The sequence below is a fragment of the Petaurus breviceps genome, unplaced genomic scaffold (genome assembly GCF_028583685.1).
Source record: "Petaurus breviceps papuanus isolate PSGF00001 unplaced genomic scaffold, PetGlider_PUasm1.0 685, whole genome shotgun sequence".
Taxonomy (NCBI): domain Eukaryota; kingdom Metazoa; phylum Chordata; class Mammalia; order Diprotodontia; family Petauridae; genus Petaurus; species Petaurus breviceps.
The window spans coordinates 25,547-47,380 of record NW_027186455.1 but is presented as its reverse complement, the minus strand read 5'-3'; the positions used below and the strand labels follow the sequence as shown (position 1 = coordinate 47,380).

Here is a 21,834-nt window from a genome sequence, read left to right as displayed (position 1 = left end):
AGCAAGCTGAAAATACTATATACTTTTATTTTAAACCAAATATTTGAATGTCTACTATGTGGAACTGTGCTTATTCTTTACTTCTTATCTCACACATTAACAAAAGGTATGTTGAGATTCAGGGATAGATGATGTTTTCCATATATCCCAGGGAACACCTAACATAATGTTAAGTCCATTAAGAGAAAATATGTTAGAATGCGAAAAGCATTCACTGACCTAGAGTGCTAAGGCCCACTTGCTATTTATGAACTGCAATTTACCAAATAAGAACAATAAATAACACCTGGGTACCTATCCCACAAGGTTCTTTTGAGATTTAAATGGTGTAACACATGTAAAGTGGTTTGTAAACCTCAAGGAGTAGGCTGGCAAATGTTTAACAACCCATCTCCAAAAAAGCAAGAGATACTTTTGAATATAACCTGCATTGTTAGTTAACATTTCCTCCATCCCTTTCTTAAGGCTAGAGAATCAACAAAACAATAAATCAAGTACAGATTTATAGCATTTGTTGATTTCTGAAGTACAAAAGCTCACACTAAAAATTTGCCTCTGGCAAATTGATAGGCAACTAGCTCCAAAACACCCCCTGAGGATACATTATATATACTTAAGCTATAAAGTAGGCTCTCATATAAATGGTGGCTGATTAAAAAGAGCTGGAAGATTTTTCCCCAAGTGATTCACTTCCTCTTCTCTATATCTCAAAATCCACTGATGTCCCTCATTCTCTCTTTTATTCCAGTCTAATAAAATGCTTCTCTGGAAGATGAACCTCTCTACATATATCCTTGATCCCATCCCCACTTTTTCTCCAGCAAAACAGGTCCCACAGTCCTCTCCTCTTTCCCTCTAATACCATTTTTTTTACTATTTCTGGTTCCTTCCCACCTGCCTACAAATACACCAATCTCCTTTCTCTTATCCTTAAAAATCCTAGTAGACACTACTGTCTCTCAAGTTCCCATCTTATCTTTACTACTTTTCTTAACCAAACTCCTAGAAAAAGCTGCATACACTTTTTGTTGGTCACTTCCTCTCTTCTCATTCAACTCATTCAATCTAGCTTCCAATCTCATTATTCAACTGAAACAGCTTCTAGCCAGTGAGGAAAAATCTCAATTGCCAAAATTAACTAACTTTTCTCAACCTCATCCTTCTAAACCTCTCTCGAAAATACTTGACACTGTTGACCACCCTCTCCTCCTCCCTGTTACTCTCTCTTGTCTAAATCTTTATGACACTGTTCTATCTTGGCTCTCCTCCCAGTCCATTATATCTCCAACTGCTTATTGGACATTTCAAACTCAACATATACAAGGAAGAATTCATCTCTCTCTCACTTCTTCCAAACTCCCCTACTGTTGTCAAAAGTATCACCATCCTTTCTGGTCATCCAGATTTGTAATCCCAGCATTATTCTTTACTCCTCACTATCTCTCACTCCACATATTCAATCACTTCCCTAATCTTGTCACCTCTTTTTTTTTTTTTTTAAGCAATTGGGGTTAAGTAACTTGCTCAAGGTTACAAGGCCAGTTATTTCTGGGTGTGGTACTAAGTATCTGAGCCTGAATCGAATCCAATCCCAGGTCATCCTGACTCTGGGGCGGGTGCTTTTACTCACTGTGCTACCTGGCTGCCCCAATCTTGTCACTTCTACTTCCCTATCTCTTTCATCTCTTGACAAACAAGCCACCACTGGAGTTTAGGCCCTAATCATCTTTCAGTAGGACTATAAGGGCAGCTTCCTAATTGGTTTTCCTGCTTCAAAGTCTAGCCTTACTACAATCCATCTTCCTAAAAGAAGTAATTTTTACTAGTAATTTTTCTGAAACACAGGCCTGACCATGTCACTTCCTCAATCAATAAACTCCAAACACTTGTGATTGTCTTTAAGATCAAATATAAATTCTTCTGGTTTTTAAAGCCTAACACAACCTGTCCCCTCCCCTGTCTACCTTTCCGAAGTCTTCTAGCACTGTAGCCAGACTGGCTTTCCTAGTACTCCTCACACACAAAGTGCTATGTCTGTTTTTGCACTTGGCAGTCTCCCATGTGCACTCTTCCATGACTAGAATGTCCCATTTAGATCCCTTTTTCCTTCAAAATTGAACTCAAGAAAAAGAACTACATACAACATCTTTCCAGATCCCCCAGCTTCTAATGTCCTTCCCTCCAAAATTACCTTATATATATATATATATTTATATTTATATATACACATATGTTGTTTCTTCCAAGAGAATGCAAGCTCCTTGATGAAAGGGACTTTTTCATTTTTGTTTTTATATTCCCAGGGGCCTGGGTCATAATAGGTGCTTATTAAGGAAGGAGAAGGGAATATGCATTTATATTGCTTATTCTATGTGCCAAGCTCTTTGGGAAACATTTTTTTTGCAAATATTATCTAATTTGATCTTTACAACAACCCTATAAGGTAGGTGCTTAATAAATGCTTGTTGATTGATACTTAGGCATCAATTATATGCCATCAAAAGGACATAGAGAAAAACATATGGCTGACTTTCCAGATACCAGTTCTCTAATTCAGTTCTCAATCACACCAAGATTCTCTCACTACATCCTCCATGGAAATCAGAAAGGTACAGTGGAAAGGGTACGGGCTTTGAAGTTAGATGGCTTGGGTTTAAATCCTAACTCTGTTACTTAATGATCTTGGCAAAGTCATCTTATATCTCTGAGGTTCAGTTTTCCTCATCTGTAAAATGAGGTTAGATTGCTTCTAAAGTTCCTTCCAACTCTAAATCTATACTCCTATGATCCTAAGTGAATAGTCCCTTTTATTACAGAAATTGCAACCTGATCCAAACCTGCCCATATTACACATACCTATATGTATGGTGATGGGCATGCCAATATCAAACACTCAGTGGGGGTCTCCCTCTAGCCCCCTTGACATGGCATGGTTCATACAACTCCAGATCATCCTTTTTTTCTAGTTAGGAATTTCTCTGATGACATCTTTTATAACACCTCTCCAGCATAATTCCTCTTTCATAATGCACTGAACCTGTTTATATCAACCATTAATTTTTTTAATTCTTTTCTTAACACACAAGAAAGAGCATTTTCATATACAATGGATACAATAAGAGGATTCTATGTAAAAACTTGAATCTCTAATTCACACTGCTTGCTTTTTTAAAGTACAGAGTAAATTCTATCCATATATTTCAAAACTCCTGTGCTTATGCTTACTTTTGAACTTCTTGCATTTAAAAAAGTAATTCACTAGCCCTCCCCATCAGTGCTAATCCTACTCTCCCTTAACACTGTCCCTTGTCCTCCTCCCCCTCAATTTACTGAAAGGTGAAAAAAATCCTTATAAAAAATAAGCCTAGTCAAACAGAATGAATCCACAAGGAGCCATGTTTAAAAATGTGTGTCTCTGTACTTTAAGTCTATCCCTCTCTATCAGGAGGTAGGTAACATGAGTCTTCTGATGACATAGATAGTCATTACTTTGATCAGAATTTTAATTCTTTCAAAGCTGTTTCTCTTTACAATATTGTTGGTAACGTATAATTTGTTCTTCTGGTTCTGATAATTTCACTCTGTGTAAATTCATAACCCAGAAGTCTCTGGAATCATGTCTTTATCAATTCTTAAAGTACAATCGTATTCCACTAAATTCATTTGTTAAATATTTTTTAACTTTTTTAACTCTTGCTTCAGCTCTTCCAGGAATTCTAGTTGAACTTGTACCCAACCTGTGTTTTTATTATAAGGTTTGCTTGTAGTCATTTTGTTCTTCTGAAATGTGTCTTGAGCAATTATGTCTGAATACTAGCTTTTTATGGTAGGATTTTTTGTTGCTGTTGTTTTCTCATTCTTCCAGCCTTCTTCCTGACTTTGGAGTTGATATTAGGGCCAGACTCTATGTACTTCTAGAGGGGAAATCCTACTGCTGGAGCCAAGCTATTCCAGGATCTCAGAGACTGCTGAGGTTGGGAACCTACAAACTTTCAGGCCTCCCAAAGTGGTCCCATCCAGGCAATATATGATTTCCAATCTCCTAGCTTTACAAGTTCCTGACCTAGGTTTGTGTCTAAGCAACACCCCCGTATGCTTGTACCTGGAGCTCCAGTAGACTGACAATGAATTCAGTCACTATCAGTCAGGTGGAAAGCTCTGCTTATTGGCAGAACTAAAGGCTCCCTTTTAGTCTGTGATTAACACCCTAGTGATTCCATTACAAGCCTCAGAATAGGCTAGAATGGAGATCCTGCTCCACTCCTGGGGTCAGAACTATTCAGCTGCTGCTTGCTTCTGAATTCGTTCCTTGGTCAGAGCAGTCTAGCTCCTACAAAGCCTACAGCTCACAACCACTCTTCACCTTGGAGTGCTACCACTAGACAAAGGTCCCCTCCTCACTCTGTCAGCTCTGAATCTGTGACCTCAATCTGCACAGTAAGCAAGAAAGCTGCCAATTGGCACCTATTACTATCTATGCCCTACATAAAGTTAAGGACCTGACCCCTCATGCCGGATTGGGACTTCATCTTGCCCTAGTACACTGACTCTCCCCACTCTAGAATAGAATATTCCATGCAGTTGTTCCTGGCTTGACCCAGTACCCAAGGTATGAAGACATCTCTATCATTCAAGAAACATTTATTAAGCAGCTACTATGTGCCAGTCTCTCAAGAAGTTTATAGGGGAGACAACATGCAACCAATTATCTTCAAGATAATCAAGAGAGGAGGAAAAGAAGGATCTAGGAACTAGAACTAAAAAAAAAGATTAGAAAAGACTTCATGTGGAAGGTGGGATTTTAACCAGGACTTGAAAGAATCCAGGGAAGCCAAGAAGCAGAGATGATAGCAGGCTCGGGGAGGGGCCTCTAAAAATAAAATGCCAAGAAGTCAAGAGATAGCGCATGTTGTGAGAAACAGGAAAGAGGTTAAGTGCCACTGGATCACAGAAGGTGAAGGGAAGGGCACGGGACCACAGAGAAGGGGACAGATAAGATGTAAGGTAACTGGAAAGTTGGGGGGAGTTCTGGGGGAAGAGAGAGAAGCAGGTTATAAAGGAGTCTGAATACCAGAGTATTTCATATTTTATGCTGAAGGTGACAGGAAGTTTTTTAAGAGTTTATTAAGGAGATAGAGGGGTGTAACAAGGTCAAACTTGAACTTTAGGAAGATTATGATCTTTGAACAGAAGGTGTACTGGAGTGGGGAAAGAAGCATAGCAGGCAACCAACCAGAAGGCTATTGCAGTAGTACAGATTATTCCAGGCATGAGGTGATGAGGGCCTACACCAGAAAGATGACAAAGCCAGAGGAGATAAGGGGAAGTACATGAGAAATGTTACCAAGGTAAAATCAATAGGTCTTAGAAGCAGATTAGATATGGGGCATGAAAAAGAATGAAAAGTTTAAAATGTCTATCTCCCTTCACATACCAGTGATGGAAAAAATGATTCAGTGTACTTATTTCTTGTATTTCATGATCAGAACTAGGTCTGATCATTTTCTAGATCTATTTGGAAGAGTTGTGAAGTATAGCTAGATTATACTTCTTCCTGCTACTCTCTTCCTTAATTTCTTTTCCAAGAAGAATGAAGATTCTTTAGAGTTTAAAAGGTTTTGGTTCCTCTCATTTCTTAATCTTAAATCATATTTCCAATAGATTTTTTCATTGTCCTCGTCTTTGCTGACCTCTGCACTAACATCATCAAATATCAAAATATTATACACTGATATAATTTGGGACATCTTAGAAAGTACTCCATAGAATTTCCCTACTTTATCCTCTGCTACTGCAAAACTTCTTGGGGAAAAAAAAAGTCTTCACATCCCTCACTCCCTCACCACCCATTCTTTGCTAATTACAAAAGAAGGCTTCCATTCTCACCACTCTACTGAACTTGTTTTCTCACTGATTTCCAATAACTTCCTAACTGGGCCCTCAGTGCTGCTAGGCAATCCTACTAGACCTCCCTTATCAACTCACTATCCCATTCTCCACAGTGGCTCTTCCAAACCCTTTTAGTACCTCCACTGGCTTCCTCTCCCCCTTCTTTCTCAGTTCTGAGATCTTTGTCCCCATTTTATTAAAAAAAAAAAAATGAAGCTATTCACCATGAACTCCCTCTTCTCTCTCCTTCCTCATCTCCTATGACTCAGGTGCCTGCTGTCACTTTCTCCTCCTTCACCCCTTTCTCACATGATGAAATGGCTTACTCCTTACCATGGCTAACCCATCCCTTTATTTATTCAAGTGATATCCTGTCTCCTCCAACAAACTGTCCCCTCTGTCCTCCCCTACCCCTTGACCTCTTTTCAATTTCTCCTTCTCCAATGATTATTACCTATTACCTACAATAATGCCCATGTCTCCTCTATCCTGAAAAAACCCTCATTTGATCCTTCCATCGCTGCTAACTATCATCCTATATGTCTTCTGCCCTTTGTAGCTAAATTTCTCAAAAAGACTGTCTTACAATAGGAGTTTCCTCTTTCTTTCCTCCTACCTTCTTCTTATCCCCTTACAATTCTCCTGGTTTCTGACTATCATTCCACCAAAACTCATCTCTCCAAAATTACTAATGATCTCTTAGTTGCCAAATCCAATGAACTTTTCTCCATCTTTATTCTCCCTGACTTCTCTATAGCCTTTGACACTGTTGATCACTCTCTCCTCTCTTTTCTTCACATATTCAGGACAACATTCTCTCCTGGTTTTCCTTTGATCAGATCACTCCTGTCTCCTTTGCTGGATCCTCCTCCAAATAGCACCCTTTTAACTGCAGGCATCTCTCAAGGTTCTGTCTTGGGCCCTTTTCTCTTTTCCCCCTATACTACTTCACACTGACTAGCTCCCATAGATTTAATTGCCATCTCTATGCATTAGATTCTCAAATCTACCTTTCTTGCTCCAATCTTGAATCTCCAACTGCCTTACAGAAATTCCAAAGTGGATGTACAGTAGACATCTTAAACACAATATGTTCAAAACAGAACTCATGATTTTTTCCCCTAAATCTTATCCCTGCAACTGCCTTCCCTATTACTGTCCTCTCCTCTACCTACATAGGGTATCATACTCTTACCTAAAGGCACTCAGTCCAAAGGAAAGTAAATTTTGAAGGCTGAAGCCTACCTTGATACACCTTGGGGTTTACTGGCTAGATTTCTTAAAGACCATGCCTGAAATCCAATTTGTTCTAGATCTCATTGATTAGTCAAAAATAAGTTCCTACTCAAGCATCACTTGAAGGTTATCTTTTGGGCCTGAATGGCTGTATCAGCAAGCACCCCAGCATCCCCAGGGTGGGCTGCCAACACAGGTTCTTGGATCTGCTTTGATAAAGGAAAGCAACTCAAAATGGGTTAACAAGCTTACTAATCAGTCAAATATGTATCGTTTACCTAGTTCAGGGGAAAAAGGTCAGCACCCCGAACTTCAGAATATACAGACAGAATTATCAAGACAGAGAAACAGATCAAGTAGACAGTTTCCAAACTGTCCAACCATTACATCCATACCAAATCAACATCTGGGTTTTTCAAAGCTGGGGGACTCTCAACAACGGCTTCCCAGAGTTTCATCTGATCAAATCACAGAACACTTCTCAAAGTGAGCCCCAAAACAAAGCTACACATCAGGGCTTATATAGCCTTCTCCTGGCTCAGAGAATGTAACAACCTTACTCAAAAATCAAAAAGTATCTACAAGCCTCCCACCCCAGGGTCCAGGTGCACTTTAGTCTAGGGGCAGGGAAGATCTTTAAAATTTACATCCCCATTACAATGGCTCAAGTGAACATAAATAGTAATTGTCCCAGTTTGATTTTTTTTTTTAATTAAAGGGGACATCCCTTGGCTCACTTCTTAAACAGCATAATCAGCAAATGGGCATTGCCTCAGGCAGTGAGAACTTGGAAAGACCTTAGCTTAAAAAGGCCAAGGTTTCCCACTGCATCTTGGGTCATGTCCATTTTGTATGATCTATATCTGGTTATAGGAAACAGATGGCTCTGGAGGAGAAAGTGAGGCTGGTGACTGCACAGCCCTCCCTCACTGTAATTCAATTTACTTTGCAAGTCATGGCATCATCTTCCTGATTTCAAGATCCTCCCTTTCTCTCCTCTGACACTGTTGTGATAGAGATGGGCTCTGCATCCCTAAGAGGAAAAGACCAACCATGTCTTTGAAAGCAACCCAGTCCCTGAATTTTCCCAAACATTTCAGTAACCCAGATCACTGGTGCCTCCACCCAAGGCATCTGGCCCACCCCAGCCCACCTTGATTTACCCAACACTCCTTAATCCCATCCAGACCTTTTTATATAAAAGTACTAATCTTACCCCCATTAAATTGGGCAGATTAAGAATCTCACCAGCCTAGCTGGTGTTACAGTAAAACCTCATACTATTCTGACTGAAAGAAGGCTTCGGTGGTCAAATTCTTTAGAGGCAGATCCACCCTGTTGCCTTGCATCTCAGGGTTCCTAGCAACCCAAACCACATCACTATCTCTCACCACCTCATGCCTGGATTACTACAACAGTCTGCTGGTGATTCTGCCTGCCTCAAGTCTCTCCCCATTCCAATCTATTCAGCCACTAAAGTGATTCCAATCATGTCACTCCCCTACTCAATAAACTCCAGTGGTTTCTTATTACCTCCAGGAACAAATACAAAATGCTTGTTTGACAATCAAAGTCCTATATAACTTAGCACTCTCCTACTTTTCCTGGCTTCTTACATCTTAATCCCCAACTGGTACTCTTAAATTCAGTGATGATGGGCTTGACTCCCAGCATTTTCCCTGGCTCTCCCCCATGTCTGAAATGCTCTCCCTCCTCCATACCAACTACTGACCTGGCTTTCTTTAAGTCCCAACTAAAATCCCAACTTCTACAGAAAGCCTTCCCCAACCATTTTTAATTCCAGAGCCTTCCCTCTTTTAATTATTTCCTATAAAACTTGTATATAGTTTGCTTTGTATATTTTTCTTGCATTTGGTCTCCTCAAGGGCAGGGCCTGTCTTTTGTCTCTTATTTTACCCCCAGCACTTGGCACAGTGCCTGGCAGAGAGTGGTGTCTAATAAATGTTGACTGATAATATGCTTTATCAAGAATACCCTCAAAGAACCTAGACATTAACTAGCTAAAAGAAAATCTCAAGTAATAAGCTTTTAAAATATTTAACAACTTTTTTATTATGAATACAGAATTAAGAACACCTTTATAAATAAGTATAAAAATGGTACAGTAGAAAGGTATTACTGCAAACAAGAACACCCAGGTTCTAATCTAATATCTTACTGCCAAAGTTCAAATTCATCTAATTCATATACAAAACTATTCACAATATTGTACTCCCCTATCCTTTCAACCTTGAGTTAATCCACTCCATATGGCTCCAAACTATATTATTCTCAGTCCCACATACTTGTCCTATGCTTTCCAATCCTCTAGTCTTTCTTCATGTTATTCACAATGCCTAGAATGTGCTCTTTATTCCTACCCATCTTTTAAACTTCTACAAAAGGCTAAGAAATGTCTGGAAAAACACAGAGTATTATGTACAATTTAGAAGAAAGAATAGCAGGAAAGTGCTACTAATTCAAAAGAGATAATATCCAGGAAGAAATTTGGCTATTAGACCCCCAATCTCATATGTCTATTAAACACACACACACACACATACACAGAGTTAATAAACAGGATAAACTTGATATCCTAATGCAAACAAGTACATCTGACTTCAAAGAGTGAGAAGGGACTTGTGACTGAACTACATACACAGCTCCTTACATAGCCCTGTAAGAACCATTCTGGGTTCCTGATGTTAAGAAAAGAGTGGAAGCTACTGATAAGGATGATAAGGAAGAGGAGGAGGTAGAGGAGGAGAATGATGACAACTGCAATTTATATAGAAGACAAAGTTTTCAAAATTCTTTACATAATATCTCAATTGAAACTCATAACAGTTTTTTACAGACAAGGAAACAAACTCTGAGTGGACTGACTTGTCAAAGGTTAGTATCAGAAGCAGAACTTGAATCCAAAGGTTCCTGATTCCAAGTCCAGCACCATACCACCATACCTTGCTGTTTCTAATAAAAAGAAATGGGTAATGGCATGTTTTACCTATGTTGGGGACAACAAAAGGATGGGGGAGGGGGAAGGGAGGAGAAGGATAAGTTCATCTTTAAGGACAAATGAGATAATGGATGACAATGGAAAAAGTGAAGTTTTTCAGCTCTTATTTTGCTTCTGTGTTCTCTTCCCAAGAATGGACTTTGGACTGAGGACAGAAAAGCAGGTAAGAGAAGTACAAAATAGTGAAGACAGGCAACACATATAGCTACTCTCAATGAGTTCAACTCACCAAGGCAGGAAAACTACCTCTTAGAGCAATTTTGTGCTGAGTTTTCCTTTTATGCTATGAATTGTACAAAACCTACACTTGGAATCACAATACCATATTCATTCTTGAGTCTTCTGGAAACTACATGGTACTTATATTTTAATTTGCCTGTTCATCACAAGTCTCCTAATTCTCCACAATTACTACAAAGAATATTGTGCATTGAATTAAAAAAAAATTTTGAGAAACAATGTCTTAAGAGTGTTGAAAGAATTAGTAGATGTAAGTATTAAGCCATTGTCCATGTTGTTTGAAAACTACTGGAGAAATCAAAGGTACCAATGTTTTTGGGGCACCCAGGTGGCTCAGCGAGTAAGAGCACCAGCCCCAGTGTCGGGATGACCTGGGGATCGAATCGGGGCTCAGATACTTAGCACCACACCCAGAAATAACTGGCCGTGTTGAGCAAGTTACTTAACCCCAATTGCTTAAAAAAAAAAATTTTTGAAAAAAAGAACCAATGTTCACAGAGCTACAAATATGGCTAACTTTGTAGCAAAATTCTATAGCACACTGTTAAGAAAATGGTTACTGAGCACTTAGGGAAGTAGTAATCACTAAAAGTCAGCATGGCTTCACCAAGAACCAGTCTTTCCAAGTTAATCTCATTTCCATTTTTGACAGGTTAGTGGCAACATGGAATAGTGGGCATAGTGAAGGCCTGGCTCCAAGTCCTGACTGATATGTGCTAGCTATGTGATCACAGGTTAAGTCATTGAGCTTTTCAGGGCCGCAGGCAACTAAGACTCTAAGTGATATGTGCCAATCTGCATTAATAGAGACAGTCTTCACACTGACAGTATCTCCACACTGATGAAATCTGAGTTCACCAAAACAAAAAACCCAGACAAAACACTAGACTGGTAGCTCATAGTGGTGTAGGCATAGAACAAGCAAACTATGCTTATGAATAAGATGGAAAAATATGAACTCTGTGTGAGTACAATCAGATTTTGAAGTAAATGAATGACTAGACCCAAAGAATAGTCATTTGTGGCTCAATCAACTGATTAACAAGCATTCGTTAAATGCCTACTTACTATATTGTTAGCAACATGCTAGATGCTGGAGACGGAAAAACAAAAATTAAACTGACCCTGTTGTCAAGAGGCTTACATTCTAAAAGAAGAAGCAGCTTACATTCGATTAGAAAATACAACATATACATCAACAAGTATGTACAGTACAAATAAAAATAACTACAAAGCAGTTTAAATAGGGAAGAGCTTTAAAACTTGGGAGGCTTAGAGAGGTCACTAAAAGAGTGCCCCAGAGATCTGTTCTTGACCCATTTCTAACAATGAGTTAAGGTGACATAGCACAGATAAAGCATTTTAAGGAATGAAAATAGTCTAATGGCTCACTAGATACCTATATCAAACCACTACTTAAAAGCAGCTATTACATATTTACAAAGGAATTAATATGGAAATAAGAAGTGAAAAGATATAATTTAAGAGAAAAAGAGAAAACCATACCTGAAACTGATTACTTAAATACTTTTTTTTACTTTTTGCCTTTTTAAGGCAGGGCAAAATGGGGTTAAGTGACTTGCCCAAGGTGACAGGGCCAGTAAGTGTTAAGTGCCTGAGGCCAGATTTGATATCAGGTCCTGCAGACTCCAGGGCCTGTGCTCTATTCACTGTGCCACCTAGCTGCCCCAAATACCTTTTTTAGCTTCAAATTCTATCCCTACATTATCCCCCTCCAAAACAAACAAACAACAAAAAAAACCCCACAAAACTAGACCTTGGTAAGAAAAACTGTAGGGGCCGCTATGTGGCGCAGTGAATAGAGCACCAGCCTTGGTCAGGAGGACCTGAGTTCAAATTCAGCCTGAGACACTTGACACACTAGCCCTGTGACTTTGGGAAAGTCACTTAACCCCAATTGCCCTCCAAAAAGCAAAATTAAATAAATAAATAAACAACCTTTAAAAAAAAAACAACTGTGAAGTTGAGATTTACTTTACAAATGAGACGGAAAAAAGAAACCAATTTTATCCAGGATGTTTTCTAAATAAAGTAAATTCAATAATGTTTTTCAGTTACAAACTATAAAACAATGAACCAAAATTTCTTCAGATAGTAAACTTGTGTAATAAATGGAGGTGGAGAGGTAGTGGGAGGGAGAGTTATTCTATTCTTTTGTGACATGGCAAAGATTGAATTTAAAGTTAAAAAGCACACAGCAAATACATCCTCATAAGATCCTACTAGGTGGCTCAGTAGATACAGTGAGGGGCCTAGTACCAGGAAGACCTGAGTTCCAATAGAGCCTCTGTACACTCACTCTGGGAGTCATTTAAACCTATTTGCCTTAATCCACTGGAGAAGGAAACTACCAAGAAAACTCCATACTTGGTCACTAAGAGTAGGACACAACTGAATACAACAAACGTTCCTAAGTATAAGGTGATTTGATGTTCAAATGTATATGAAGCATTACATACTGTAAATCAAACTGAAATGTACCCGAAAACTGGAACATCTGTTTTTATGGTCTATTCTTTAAAAAGAGCTCTATACTATCTACACAACTTGCTAACTCAGACGGCTTAAAAAGGAATAATCAAGTCTTGCAAAAAATAATCACAGTAAAAAAAATTCTAGTTGAGGATTCTGTTAACAGCCAAGAACGTCTGTCAACCTAAATAACGTGGGTTAGTTTTTTTGTCTGTCTATAATGTTAGCCTTCTACTCACAAAGTAAGGAAAAGCTGATCAATCATCTTTGAACCTATTTCCATGATACCTTGTATCCAAAAATACAAAATATCTAAACTCTTTATTTTACCAATATTAATCCCAAGTTCTTAGTGAAATACTCTTCCTATAGTGTGGAATACATTACAACATGAAGCAAAGAGAATGTATACAATTTTTGGTTTAAATTTTTAAGCAGTCATTCAGACAAGGAAAAAATGATTTAAGAAGTGGGGGGGGGTGGTCTGAGGGGTGGCTAGGTGGTGCAGTGAATAGATCACCCGCCCTGGAGTCAGGAGGACCCCAGTTCAAATCCGACCTCAGACACTTAACACAAAAACTAGCCATGTGGTTTCTGGAGTTGAATTGGCAATTCATAGTTGACCTTGTCCCAAGAAAGACTCACCATCTGGGCGGCTAGGTGGCGCAGTGAATAAAGCACCAGCCCTGGAGTCAGGAGGACTGGAGTTCAAATTTGACCTCAGACCTTGGGTAAGTCACTTAACCCCACCAAATGCCCTCCAAAGAGCAAAAAAGAAAGAAAGAAAGGGGTCTGCAAATTACCCAACCGATTCCTTTTTAACCCTACCATTTTCTGCCTTTGGGGGTGCGGCAAAGAGAGGAAGAGGATAAGACTTCCTAACCTGTCACTAGAAACCCATGTCACAGCACAGTTCGCCAGTGGCTCTTACCCATTTGTCCAAGGGGACCTGCCAGAGGGATCCAGTCCCTTGGTAGAGATCCAGGCTGAGCTGCTCTAAGCTCAGTTTCTCCTGCAGGAAGTGGCCCAGGTACCTCTGCAGCAGGTACCTGCAGGCCCTTTTCTTGATGGACTCCGAAAAAGGCCAAGGCATAATGGCTGGCTGCAGGTGGCTACTGCCTCGGGGGTCAGCAACTTTCCGGCTCCAGAGTAATGCTGGCAGGGAGCGGGGAAGAGGGGACGCGGACGCGGCACGGCGTCGGAGCCTCGACCCAGCGACCACAAGTCCCCTGCTTCCGTCCCCTCCGGCCCGGCCCCTCTGGCGTCTCCCCTAGCTCAGGGGCCGACCCGGCGTCCCCATGGCCCGGGACGCAGCGTGCTCCCCGCCAGCTGCTCTAGGCCCCGTCCCCGCGGACGCTGAGGAAGGCCCCTAACCCCGAACGCCAGACAAAAGTCGAGGCTGCCGACGAGAGAGCGAAGCAGAGACAGCGAGCCCGGGGCTGGGAAGACAGAGGGCGAGCAGCCCCAGGAGCGAAGGAGATCGATCACCACAGCGACGACCCAGAAGCGACTTTGTTGTCATCCGCCGCGGCTGCGGCTCCCCCTCCCGGGCGTTCGCACCGCACACCCTCTCGGGAAGCGCCGCCACCGGAAGTGACGACACAGAGGCGGGCAAGAGGGAGGTGGAGGGGTGGGGAGAACGAGAACGCCTGCGGCGCTTCCGGATTCGATCGGGCGGGACGGGGCGGGGCGGAGGTGGGAGGGGAATGGGAAGCGCGAGAGTTCGCCGGCTGCTGCTCAGAGCGCGGAGGAGGGAGGGAGCGGAGGTCTCGCGCTTTGAAGCGCAGGTAAGTCTGTGCTCTGCCCGACAGGCCTAGCCCTGGAGGGGAACGCGAAGGAGGGGTTGGGCGCTCCGGGTGAGAGGCCGGAGGAGGACAGCCCCTTTCCTGGAGCCTTAGGTGCTTTAAGGGAAAGAGAGGATCCGGCCTGGGCCCGCTTCTCCCACCCTGGCCGCGGCGCCCACGGGGGAAATAATTAAAACTACGCACAGTTGGCATTTAAAGCCTTTGATAAACCGGGTTCCAGCCCGATTCTCTTATGCCCTCCACTGACCTACTTGCTGTTCCTCTTACATAGCTCCATCTCCTTCCTCTGTACCTTTGCTCGGCTTACCCCCATGCTTGCCGTGTTCTCCCTCCTCACTTCTGGCTGTTATGAATCCCTATTCCCCTTCAAGACCCAGATGCCAGCTCCTACGGGAGCCCCTCACTAATTACCCTTTCTTCCCGCCCGCGCCCCCAAGTTGTTATTGCTCTCCCCTCCCCACCCCCAAAACACTTGGTACTTTGTTTTGCTGTGTAGGTGTTGTTTTTTTGCCTTTTTAGAATGAAAGCTCCTTGGGAGCTAGGACTGTTTCCTTTTATCCTTGTATTCTGTGTGTGGCACGTGGCCCAGTACTTACTTAGGAACTGCTTAATAATGTATTGTTGGGTTGAATTGAATATAATTGCATTTTTAGGTTTGCAAACGTCTGTCTCCGAACTTCTTCCCAGGCAGAAGGATTTCCCTTGTCCGAAAGTTTGTCCCCTTTTTGTCTTCCTGTTCTTCATCCAACATTTGTTGCTTACCCTGTGCACCTGCATTCCCACAGCAGAGAAAAGCCCCTTGCTCCTCAAAAAAGCCGGGAGGAGCTTTGTGTTTCTTGCAAAGTAGTGATTTGCTTAACCTTGGAACTATCTGATGTTGAGCCCTTGTGGGTTTGTTTTACACCAAAGATCGGGAGAGCCAAGCCTTAGTTATGTAAATAACAGCTGCTCTCCTTTGTTGATAGGTTTAAGATTACGAAAGCGACCCCTCACAGCAGGTCTTGCACCCTTCCACACCGGAGGAAACTGAAATGTGTAATAAAACACTTGCCCACTAGTCAGTGGCAGAGCTAGGACTCGAGTCTTAAGATAGCTAGTTGCATCACTGTTGTGTGGTTTACTGAGGACTGAGTTATGGAGGCAGGAGCCTTGGGTATAGAAAGTCCTGCCTCAGACCCTCAAGCTGTGGAACCATGGGAAAATCACCCAATGAGCGTGATAACAAAGGAAAGAGTGGATCCAGAATGCTTTAGTTTAAGTCGAGACCCTTTTAGTTAATAGCCATATATTTCGGGGCAAGTTGCTTAAACTTTCTAGGCCTTAGATTCCTCAACTATAAAGTGAGGGGAATTAGAGATGACCACGGAGGTCAATTGTACTACTGAATGTGCATGGGATACCTTTGATCAGAGCTTCTCTTTCCTCATCTGTAAAGTTGTTGACAGGAAGATGCTTTGTGGGTCAGCAAACATTTATGAAGTGCCTGCTGTGTACCAAGTGCTGGGGATTCAAAGAAAGTCAAAAACAGTCCTTAACTTGGAGGAGTTTACATTCTAATGGGAGGGAATGGGGAGAGAAAAATGCGAAAAAAAATTAGGTATGCAAAACATACACAGACTAGGGGAAGGCACTAGTAAATGGAGGGGACATAGCAAAGCCTCTTGCAGAACATGGAATTTTAAGCTGTCTTGAAGGAAAACTAGAAGGCAGAAATGAAGGAGGGAGCTTGACAGTTGTTTTTAGGTAATTTACATGTGGTATTTTTAGAAACTATGTATGTATAAGATGATACAATTTACCAGAATGATTAACTTATGGTTGTATTCCCATTGATTGAATACTAATTGCTAAATGAGTTTAGGAATGTGACAGAGCCAATTTTGAATAGTTCAAATGATGAAATGATTTTTATATTTCCAAGGAATTGGTTTCTTTTATCCAGTTTTTAGGCATTAAAAGACTGAATGATAATGGATGGACTACTGAGCTTACATTCTAAGATACTGGAATTCAGATCCGGAGGAAGGCACTTATTAACTATTGTGACCTTGAGCCACTTAACCTGAGTGCCTCCAACAACTTTGTACTGGGTCTTTGATCTATTTCACTGTCTGGGTGCTGGTGAAATTACAGAACCTGAGATTATATACACCATTTAAATTTGATAAGAGGATAACTGTCTAGGGACTCATCCTGGTGCAGTAGAAAAAGCACTGACTGGAGTTAGGAGAGTAGAATAGAAAGTAGACTGATTCTGGAGGCCAGAGATCTGATTTCTAATCCCACCCCTATCTTATTTGTGTGAGCTGGGCCTCAGTTTTCTCTGCAAAGGAAAATGACCTTTATATTAGAAAAGGGGGTGGGGTGGGTATGGCAAACCAGAACAAACATAAATAAGAAGATAATGGGAGAGTACCTCACGCCCCTTGAAAAATTCAAGTCAGCTGACCCAAATGAGCCCCATCCTTGGATCCTGAAAGGTCTAATAGATGTGATTACTGAACCATTGTTAACTGTGTTTAAAATATCATGGAAATGGAAAAAGTCACACAAGATTGGAGAAAGGCAAATGTCCCAATTTTCAAAAAGGGGATGAGAACAGATTCTGCAAAATATAGGCCACAAATCACTAAAGAGGTGATTGGCAAACATCTAGATTGGGATGTAGTGATTACAGAGACTACTTGGCTTCATTAAAAGCAAGTGATGCTGAACTAATTTCTTTTCCTTTATTTTGAAAGGCTCACTAAACTAGTAAATGAAGAGAATATTGTGAATAGTGTTTACCTAGATTTTAGTAATGCTTTTCCTAAAATATCGAACTAGTCTTGTGGAGAATTGGAGAGTATAGATTAGACATAATCGATTGAAATATTCATAACTCACAGTGAATAAAGCGCCGGCCCCGGAGTCAGGAGGACCCAAGTTCCATTCCAGCCTCAGATACTTAACATCCACACAAAAAAACTAGCTGTGTAACCTTGGGCAAGTTACTTAACCCCAATTGCCCTCCAAAAGGCAAAAAAAAAAAATATATTCATAACTGATTGGATGGCTAGACTCAAAAGTAATTGTTGATGGTTTAATATCAACTTGGCAAGAGTTTTCCAGTAAAGTGTGCCCCAAGGTATCTGTGCTTGGATAGCCCTGTGTTGTTTGTTGGGGCTTGGGGGGGGGGGGGGTATTTCGATCATAACTTGGATAAAGGCATTGGGACTATATATTCATCTCATCTGTAGATTCCAGAAAGCTGAGAGGAATAGTTGACATATTGGATGACAGAGTTAGTATCCAAAAGAATCTTGATTGGCTAAACCCCTGAGCTGAATCTAACAAAATGAAATTCCATAGGGATAAATGTAAAGTCTTAAATTTGTACAAAACCTCAAACTCGCAGGTTAAGATGAGGCATGGCTAGATAACAGGTGTTCCGAAAAAATATTGGACATTTCAGTGGATTGCAAACTGGATATGAATCAGCAGTGTAATATAGCAGCCAAGAAAGCAAATAGGATCTTGGGCTGCATTAAGAGGAGCATAGTTTCCAGGGAAAGGTGAAGTGAAGTATCACTGTACTTTGATCCTATCACATAAGCTGGAGATGTCCAAAGGAGAGTGACCATGATGGTGAAAGGCCTTGTTGAAGGAACTGGGAGTATGTGAAGAATAGGGAAACATGTTAGCTTTCTTCAGGAATATGAAGGATTGTCATGTGCAAGAAGGGTTAGATTTGTACTATTTCAGCCAAGAGAGAAGCAAAATCAGGAGCAGTAGGTAGAAGGTACAAAGTTAGGCTTGACGTTTCGAAAAACTTCCTAACAATTACACATATCCAAAAGTGAACTGGACTCCATGATAGGTTTCTTCACTTTGAACATCTTCAAGTAAAGTTATATCATGGTTGAAATTCCTTCTGTATAGTTATTGGACCTAATGACCTCTGACATCCCTTTCAGCTGAAGAAACTAAAAATTGCCAACTCCTATAAAAGTATTGTATTTAAAAGCTGGAAAACACATACAGATCATTTAATTTAACCCCTTCATTCGGGTAGAAACAGTAAAATAAACTAGAAGAAAAAGGACCCATAAGAACTTAGGATATGGGACATCCCATGGATAGGTAGCCCTATCTAAAAACGTCTCCTTCATTTGCCTGTTACAAGAAATCCCCATCATTTGGGGTAAGGTTTGACAGACTTCAGGAGATAGTGGAAGATAGGGAATCACAAAAAGTCAGACACAACTGAAAGACTAAACAAAAAATTGTCTGTAGTTGTTCCCTATTAAAATATGTATGTGGTACCTAATAAACATAACAATACACTCTTGAAAACAGTGCAGAAGTTTTTCAAATTAACCACTTGTCAGTTAATAGATCAGACATAAAGCAACTAACAGTACTTTATACGTAGTCATTGTTTAAAAAATTATTGTTAAATTCAATAGGGCAAAGTACACATAACTTATGATGGGAGCAAGAATTTGGAAATCATGAGGATACTCTTTTTTTTTTTACTTTATCAAATGTTTCATCAACTTCTAGTTTACATCATTCATTTCTGCAAGATTTTGAGTTGCAAATTTTCTCCCCATTTTTCCCCTATCCACCACCCCCCAAATATTGATCCCATTGGCTATCCCCCTCCTCCAATCTGCTCTCTCCATATCTTCCCCCATGCTCCCTCCAACTTTCCAGTGGGGTATGGTGGACCTCTATGCCCCAGTGCCTGTATATTTTATTTCCCAGTTACATGTAAAATAATATTAATAATAGTGTATATATATATTTTTTAAACATTTGATTTTAAAACTTTGAATTACAGATTCATTCCCTTCCTCCCTTGACACCCACCCTTATTGGGAAAATAAGCGATTCAATGTAGATTGTACATGTGTAGCTATGCAAAACATTTCCATAGTGGATATATTGTAAAAGACTATATTTCCCTCCATCCTATCCCACCTCCCACTTGTTCCATTCTCTACTTTGATCCTGTCCCTTTTCAAAAGTGCGTGCTTCCAACTTCCCTCCCCCCCCCAGCCTACCCTCCCTTCCATCATCCCTCCTCTCATCCCCTTCCCCCCCTATTCTCCTATAGGATGAGATACCCTATTTAGTATGTATGTCATTCCCTCTCTAAGCCAAATTCAATGAGAATAATGTTGACCCGTTCCCTTTTGCCTTCCTGTTCTTCCCCTCCATTATAACCATTTTCCCTTGCCTCTTCTATATGAGATAGTTTCTCCCAATCTCCTATCATTATATTCCTTTCTCACCCCTTGATTTCACCTTTTAAGTATCATCCCTTCCCATTAAATTGGTCCTGTTCCCTCTATCTATGTATAACTGTACACATATATACACACACTCACATATGTATTCATATACCCATATACCCTCCTATATAGACATATGTATATATACATATATGTGTGTATACATATACACATATATGCATATATATACATTTCTATGCCCTTCAACTGTTTTCATACTGAGAAAAGTTTCATAAGTTACAATTATTGTTTTTCTTGTAGGAATGTAAATAGTTCAACTTTGATAAGTTCCTTATGATTTCTTTTCCCTGTTTACCTTCTCATGCTTCCCTTGCTTCTTGTATCTGAATGTCAGATTTTCTGGTTTTTTCATCAAGAATGCTTGAAAATCCTCTATTCCATTGAATGACCATATTTTCCCCTGAAACATGATACTCAGTTTTGCTGGGTAAGTGATCCTTGGTTTTAACCCAGCTCCTTTGACCTCCAGAATATCATATTCCAAGCCCTTTGATCCCTCAGTGTAGAAGCTGCCAGATCCTATGTTATCCTGATCGTGTTTTCTTTGAGAACCTCCTGGAGGATGATTTCTAGGTTCTTTCTGTGATCATGGCTTTCAGGTGGTCCAATAATTTTTAAATTATCTCTCCTAGATCTATTTTCTAGGTCAGTGGTTTTTCCCATGAGATATATTTCACATTGCCTTCTATTCTTTCATTTGTTTGGATCTGTTTAACAGCATCTTGATTTCTCATAAAGTCATTAGCTTCCATTTGCTCCAATCTAATTCTGAAGCAATGATTCTCCTCATTGAGCTTTTGAGATTCTTTTTCCATATGGCAAATTCGGCTTTTTAAGGCATTCTCCTCATTGCCTTTTCGAGCCTCTTTTGCCATTTGAGTTAGTCTATTTTTCAAAGTGCTATTTTCTTCAGTCAGGTTATTGACTCTCATTTCATAATTTTCTTGCATCATTCTCATTTCTCTTCCCAATTTTTCCTCCACTTCTCTTATTTGGTTTTCAAAATCCTCCTTAAGCTCCTCTATGGCTGTAAGCAGCTTATTCTTTTCTTGGAAGCTTCTGGTGCAGGAGTTCTGACTTCTCTGTCTTCCTCCTCCTGTTCCATGCTTTGATCCTTTTTGTCTCCTAAATAGGAGTGTAAAGTCACATTGCTGTGCTTGCTTTGCTTCCTTTCCTTGCTCATGTTGCCACTCAATTACTTGACTTTTGAGCTTTTTGCCACAGTAGGACTGTGCTACCAGAGAGGGGAGCTTTGCCCCAATTGCTGCGGTTTTGCAGCTGCTGGAGTTATTAGTTGGGTTCCCTCTCTGAGCCTCCACAAGCTCTGGCAAGCTGGTCACACACCCCAGGACCTCCACCCTAGACAGTGGTCCAGATCCAAGTAGGTTAAAGCAAGAGTGATTGCCCCTCAGACTTGTGGCTTGGTCCTCCTACAGTCTGCAAGCCAGGAGCTTAAGCTGCCACATGACAGCGATTGCACGGCTGAGGCACCTCAGCAGCTTCTCCCTCCAAGGGGTAAAGGCTGGACCACACTCCCAAACTCCCGGTTCACAAAGTTCACACTGCACTGACCTCTCACTTTGTCCTTAGTATCTGTGTGTTGATAATTCTGGAAACTGCTACAACTGCTGGTGATCTGAAGTCCCTCCAGGTGGTGGCTGGTTGTGGCCAAACTTATAGGAAGTTTGAGGCTAAAACTTCAAGCTCTAGAGGGGCTGGGCTCAGGTCCCAGAGGGCTGTGCTGGCCCCTTACTGCCAGCCTGTTGGACTGTCTCCAGTGGCTAGTTTCTCTCTTGTCATTTTGTGGGTTCTGTAGCTCCAGAGTTTGTCTAGAGTCATTTTTTATATGAAT

At 40.9% G+C, this 21,834-nt stretch overlaps 1 protein-coding gene across 2 annotated transcripts in view; it reads left to right on the top strand.

Moving 5' to 3' along the window:
• Nucleotides 1-14,545: 14,545 nt before the first annotated feature.
• Nucleotides 14,546-21,834, top strand: part of GSKIP (GSK3B interacting protein) — a 29,751-nt gene continuing 22,462 nt past the window's right edge. For both annotated transcript variants that reach the window (XM_069104228.1, XM_069104229.1), the window contains exon 1: nucleotides 14,546-14,664. The gene's annotated coding sequence lies outside the window, so the exon portion shown is untranslated. The remainder of the gene's footprint in view (nucleotides 14,665-21,834) is intronic.